Source organism: Protomyctophum parallelum (assembly GCF_964188405.1).
Source record: "Protomyctophum parallelum genome assembly, chromosome: 1".
Classification (NCBI taxonomy): Eukaryota; Metazoa; Chordata; class Actinopteri; order Myctophiformes; family Myctophidae; genus Protomyctophum; species Protomyctophum parallelum.
The window spans coordinates 55,844,223-55,851,133 of NC_139697.1; positions in this window are offsets into that span (position 1 = coordinate 55,844,223).

The following is a 6,911-nucleotide window of genomic DNA, read 5'->3' on the forward strand; positions in this document are numbered from 1 at the left end:
GGAGGAGAGAGGAAGGGGGGGAGAACGGACACAGGGTTGGCGGGAGGAAGAGGAGGAAGAAGAAGTGCAAAAGATGAAGGATGGACAGACACAGGACCGGAGGAAGAAAGGGCAGGGTTTTAATGGACATTGAGGCTGGAGAGATTGAGCTGTCTCGAAAAGACAAGGCATCTGGACTAAAACCTCAAAGCTTCTCTCTTCACACTTTGTCCTAATAGCATCCGACCGTCAAATTGGAATATCGTGGCATGTCGAGGCTGCATGTCTGCACTACCAAAATGTAAAAACAAAAGACAAATTGAGATCGTCGTCGATGATCTCAAATCGGCCAATCTGATTCCTTTACAATGGAGATAGGCGATTTATAATATTCTTGTCTTATACTTATACAGTATATGTGCCCACTGTAGACGGTTTGCAAGTGGAGGTTTAAACAAATATTTGTTCAGGCAAGTGAAAATCTATGTAGCTTGTTTGATATAGACCCCTCTGACTTTTGTATGAAGAACTCTGGAGAAGCATCTACAACCAAAGGCGCAACTGGCTGAGGTCATGCACCATCAAGTTGGACACTCACAGCTTATAATGAGATTATAATGAGAGGGTCATGTTTTCGCATTTGATGCAGTTAGGACATGGTGTTATGGTCTGAAAAAATGTCTGAAAAACTGGACCCCTATTCATTCACTTGATAGATTTCATCCCATTTTGTACTCCATGAAATATGATTGACATTTGTAAGAGACTTTGCATAGAGGGGAACCTTGACAAAATACTATGACCAACAATGCTTCTTTTTCAGTTTTCTAATTCCGAATAATTCTTTGTGATTATACTTTTATTCTACGCAATATCTTCAAATATTGGAAACATCAAGCAGTGGGCTTGGTTGAACTTTACCGTGTCTGTTGTTGTGGTGCATGGCCATCATCAAAGTTACCCTAAAGGCTATCTTATACAGAAGTGTCTGTCAATGGTGTCAGCTGACAAAAAGATATATATTTTCAAACCAAAAATGTGTCACCTGTGTTGCCGGGCAGGTGAAACCAAGAGCACCAAAGGTTTTCTGTTCTGAACTTCACTATCTGGTTCTATACTGCAGTGCTGTCCTCTCCTATCTCCAAACAAATTATTATGTACATTTTCCTGATTGCTTGCATCAAACTTTAATATGTGTATATTTTTAAAAATAATTTGTATTAAAAACAAAAAGCTTTATTGTAAAGATTGCTTGCAAATTGAATTTATTTAAATTTGTTGATGATGCCCAGCTGCTGTATAACTATGAAAGTGCATGCACAGTACACACACACGCGTCACGCGACACACACACACTGTGACACACACACACACACACACACACACACACACACACACACACACACAGAGTCCTATTTTCCAATAGGTAACTGTTAAGGTGTGGTGTTCAAAGGGTGAGCAGAGGCTCAGTGGGCAAACATAGTGGAGGATCACGCTATCTACCCTTGCCTATAGGTGCAGGTGTGTGTGTGTGTGTGTGTGTGCGTTGTGTGTGTGTGTGTGTGTGTGTGTGTGTGTGTGTGTGTGTGTGTGTGTGTGTGTGTGTGTGTGTGTGTGTGTGTGTGTGTGTGTGTGCGTGACTGCGTGTGTGTGTGTGTGTGTGTGTGTGTGTGTGTGTGCTCGCTCGCGTGGGTGTGCGTGTGATCGTGCATGCGTGTACGTGTGTTTGATGAGACGATATGGTACACAAGACATGACACTGGATAAAGTTGATTGGGATTCATTTCAGTGGATTTCAACCTTTGGGGTGAGATCTTGAGTAAACCTAAGGTGTGTGAAAATTAAGTTTGAAGAACTTCAGGGGTCATGAGCTAAATGATAAATAGCATACTTGCTGGGTAATTTGAGAGGACACTGACAAGACACACCACATAACTATTCTGTGCGTGCGTGCGTGCGCGAGCGTGCGTGCGTGCAGCATGCCATGCATCCAAGTGTTCATCCGTGTGTTTGTGAGTCATTCCAAAGACCTTTGTCCTTCAGGGCCATTTCGCCTACAAAACATCCCTATCTGAACATAGATAGAGCCTATCAGTGGCCCTGTTGCGTGGTGCGTGTGTGCGTGTCTGTTTGTGTGTGTGTGTGTGTGTGTGTGTGTGTGTGTGTGTGCGCGTGTGTGTGCGCGCGCGCGCGCGCGTGTGTGTGTGTGTGTGTGTGTGTTGTCCTATAGGCAATGGGTAGTTGGCCAAGGGGACAGACAGAGGGCCATCTTGAACTTGATGTCTTAAGTAAGGCCTGTCCACCATCCTATCACAGAAGCAAAGAAATAAAATAAAGACAAAGTTATAGGCCTCAGTTACTTAGGCTGTTAAACATGCCAGAGATTTTCTCTTTCAGTACATGTTTGCTAGCTTAAGTCTTTCATAAAACAAGGCTACTTTATCTTAAAATTATTGACAAACAGAGAAGGAAAATGTTGTCAATGGCAACAGCCTCCCAACACCACACGCACGCACACATGCACGCACGCACGCGCGCACGCACGCACACACACACACACACACACACACACACACACACACACACACACACACACACACACACACACACACAGCTTTCTCTTGCTTGGCCGTTCACTGACAGCCTCATTTTTAGGTAAACAGAGCATAATCAGTCAACACAACCGTGGAGCTGCTCTGTCCCTGCTCCTTAACCATCATAAAGTTTATTAGGGCTGCATGCTGTAAAGAAGGGTTTCACCACAGAGACACAGATATGTTTGTTGAGGAGGCGTGATGTTAACTCTCAGATAGGTAAGCCAGAGCCACTGAGAAAGACACTTTCCATGGATGTTGTAAATATCCTTTACATAAAATGTTTAGGCTCACAAAGCCATATGATTGTAATTTATGGTAACAAAATGTTACCATAGATGTTACTGTCTGTGTATGTGTCTGTCTGGGAACGACGTACCTGGAGAGAACGGAACCCTATAGGCTGCCCTAAAGAAAGGATGTATCTGGTCTGAAGTTCAGAATTTAGGTCAATGTGAAAATGATATCGGCCATTAGCCTACTCGGGAATGGAGAGCTTTTCAGCTTGTTAAATCATGCTATTGCTACCACTGGAAACTACAGTGGGTATAGGGTAGTCAGTTTGCGTAGTTGAGAAGTGATAGTGCTAGCTGTTCTGTGGGGCGGGCAGCCATTATAGGCACATCAAGAATTATATTCTCCAAAACAAAATGGCTGACCAGGAAACAGCCCTTCTGGACCCGAGACTTTCGAATGACTTTCTTTTAAAGACAAAATAAATGACTTAAATGGCTTTTATACCTAACTGGGACACAATTATGTGTCATTATGTATAGGTTGAACAATGACGGTCAGGTCTTTCCTAGAGGTTCAGAAGACGTCATTACTGTCCGACTTGGCATTCCTTCATCGGTATTTAATCTGTTTATAGCCAATCAAATATGTTTATATCATCTCTGTCAATAGACCCAATAATTAGGGCAAATAAAAGAAAAGAAAACAAAGCAAGCAAATAACTCTCACCACCGTCCATAAACCCGCCACGCAAGCGAGCCGACGGCCATTGGAGCTCATTGGACTTATACAGCTTCATGTTTATGGGCCAGTTTTACCATAAACTTTCATTTACAATATACTTACTGCCCCCTAATACCCCCTGTATTGGCCAGATTGATTGTGAATAAACAGTGGAGTTGTAAAGGAACGGTAGCACGCTATAAAGAACAGATAATACTAAAGTACGGAATGAGACCTTCTTATTGTCGACTACTGGTATTCCACCAGTGCCAGGTTCAGTTCTACAATAGTGGGCTTTTTCCAGAACACCGTAGAACACTATATTTCTATTCCGGGATTGCACTTCAAACCCCCCCCCCCCCCATTTAAATTGGCTAATGGGAGGACTGGCCAGACCGGCAGACCATTATATATATATATCAGGGATGCACCGAAAGGGAAATTCTTGGTCGAAACCGAATACCGAATATAGGAAACAGCTGTTGGCCGAATACCGAATATCCGAATATGATTAATATTATATATTTTTTTTCCTACCATTGCTGTCATGGCCGTACCGTAAAGCTACCTGATTTATGGCAAAATAAATGCTTATGGCAAAACTTAACAATAACTTAATAATAATCACTATAATGGGTCCATAAAACATTTATTCAGCTCTTTTGAATGCATTAATTGCATACACATATCGGTGATATATTTTCTGCCTATTCGGGCCGAAACAATAGGCCGAAAATGCATTTTTAGCCATTTTCTGCCGAATATTTTCTGCAGACGAATATTCGGTGCATCACTATATTATACATATATACATATACTGTCTTATTATTGCACACAAAATAATTGTCGCGATTTGAGAAAAAGAGACTCATAAATAACCTCTCTCGGCCTACTGTATATGACACCAATTTCAGATGTAGAAGATGACATTTCAGAATTTTATGAACAGTCTAATTGCCTTCTATCAGTCAGACACTGATTGTACTACTGTATGTTATTGTCTTTAATTACTATTGCCATATACAGCCCTATTAGCCTACATCACACACACACACACACACACACACACACACACACACACACACACACACACACACACACACACACACACACACACACACACACACACACACACACACACACACACACACACACACACACACACACAATGTACAGTAGAAAATACTATTATTAATCCTGTAAACAGTAAACAAAGCTTTCATGAGATAATTTTGTCAAATAAGTGTGAACTGCTGGTATTCCTATAAACATAGCCTAAGTAAACTATACTTAAAATGGTTAAATCTAGCCCTATATCCTCAGTTAACCCTGAACGTATTTCTAACCTTATTCTCAGTAAGACAAATGTGAGTTGTGACATATCAGGTGATATTCTTCCAGCTGAATTCTCTCCATATCATAGAGCTTGTGGCCACACAGGCGTACACTGTGTTTTACATATATTGTACCAGTCCTCATCAGTAATTTGTATCCCAAATCCAGTTTCCCACTTCTCCTAGATAGGCCTAGATGTTTCCTTATACTTGCCATCAGGCCTTGGAACTTTTTGTTCTCGTAAGCAGGGACCATAATCTTAATTACCTCATTCATTGAATACATTTTTTATCTCTTTCTCATAGTAATCTCTCATCTGCAAGTATCGTGGAAAAACCCATGCTTCTCCAATTCAGAGGACAAGCGTGTTTTAAGGTGAGCATTCTGACTATACCGTTGTCATGGGACATAGCCTAGTATTACCGTAAGTTGAAAGTTGCTTCGTGCACTTTTGTCTAACACACCTTTCCCCTCCTTAGCAATTAACCTTTGCTTTGTTGATAATCCTCGGGGTTACAACATGCACAACCCGGATTGTGCTCCAAGTTCATGTTTGGCAAGTGTCGAAAAAAAAGATAGTGCTCTTCCCGGAGTCACCCCACCCCCATAGAATTAGAATGGGTAGAACAGGCATTCAACTGAAGTTGAATCGTCATTAAAATGCAAATGCATCGTGTCCATTTTTATTCATTATGTGTGCATTTCAGAGGTTTGCAAAGAGCACCGGACATTATACCAAAAAGCAGCAAAGATGGCTGCCATTGTCAAATCCAATGTTCCCTGTCCCTGGAAGACTCTGAAACTCTGTTTGCAACATAGATGATAAATAATCACACATTTCAACGCTATCCCAAACCCTAACCCTAACCTGCAGTCTTAACCGGCAACGTAGGTCGGACTAACAGGACGTCGGACTTATATGGGCAGTCCCAGTAGAGTTTAGCAAAGAGACAGAGAGCGGGTCTATCTCCATCACATAATTTGGCTCAGCATTAATGGTGGCCGTTTTGCAATGGTGATTGTGAACGTTCTAAATGTCTGAGTCTCACACTGTGTCCATGAAACATTAAACACTGATGTTCTCCACCAAGCAGCCGGGTCACCACAGAGCACTAGGCTAGTCCTCTCTGCCTGTTCTTATTCTGTGCTCCAGTCCTTCTGCCCTAGACGTGCCGTTAACCTGGTCAATGGTTAACCAATGAAAAGTAAAAGGAAGTCATTAAATGCCATTGTTCTACAGAATATCTTCACCAGAATAGCAGATCTACGCTCATGTCGCAATGCAATGGTTGTGAGTTAACTGAGCTTGTAGATTGGCTATTTCTGACGAATGTGTTGAGGTTCAACACATGCTATAACACAATGTTATACACGGTATAATGTGGCCACAGTACACAACATTGCACAAAACGGTTTTAAAGTTTAAACCTAAAATGTGATTTTATTTAGTTTGAGCAAATCTGCTAATCTCAAATCTATAGTCCCCACAGCATTGATGAGACAATCAGCTGAATTGTGAGCTATATTAAACTTAATTAATTCATGAATTTATTTTTCAGGGGCGCCATCCCCTCCTATACACAGGTTTAATGTATGTCTTTAATTCAATGTTTGTTTTGTAAACGCCATTGACAATGAAGGGAAGATTTACGTCATAATGTGCCATTTACGTCATATTGTCTCTTTATTGTTAATGGCGTTTAATGTTTCTGTAGGCACCGTTTGTTTTACATCACCATTACATCACCTAATCAACATGAGTTAGACTCTATATTAGCGCCCCTCACTTCACACAGGTGTGATTTTTTTATTTGGGGATCTTTGGAATAAGTCACTGGTTTTTATCATCAGTGCATTGATGACGTCAATCCAAAAAAGATTCTCCCTAACCACCACCTGCACGTAATGCCTTATGGGCTAAGAGGTGCCTCTGCCTCTCTCACAGACGAGCTGAATGCCCTTTTCAACAGATCCACCACATCAACCAGCCACTGTCAGCACCACCTGAGGAGACTAACAGCACCAACACCAAGTCTGAGCTACCTG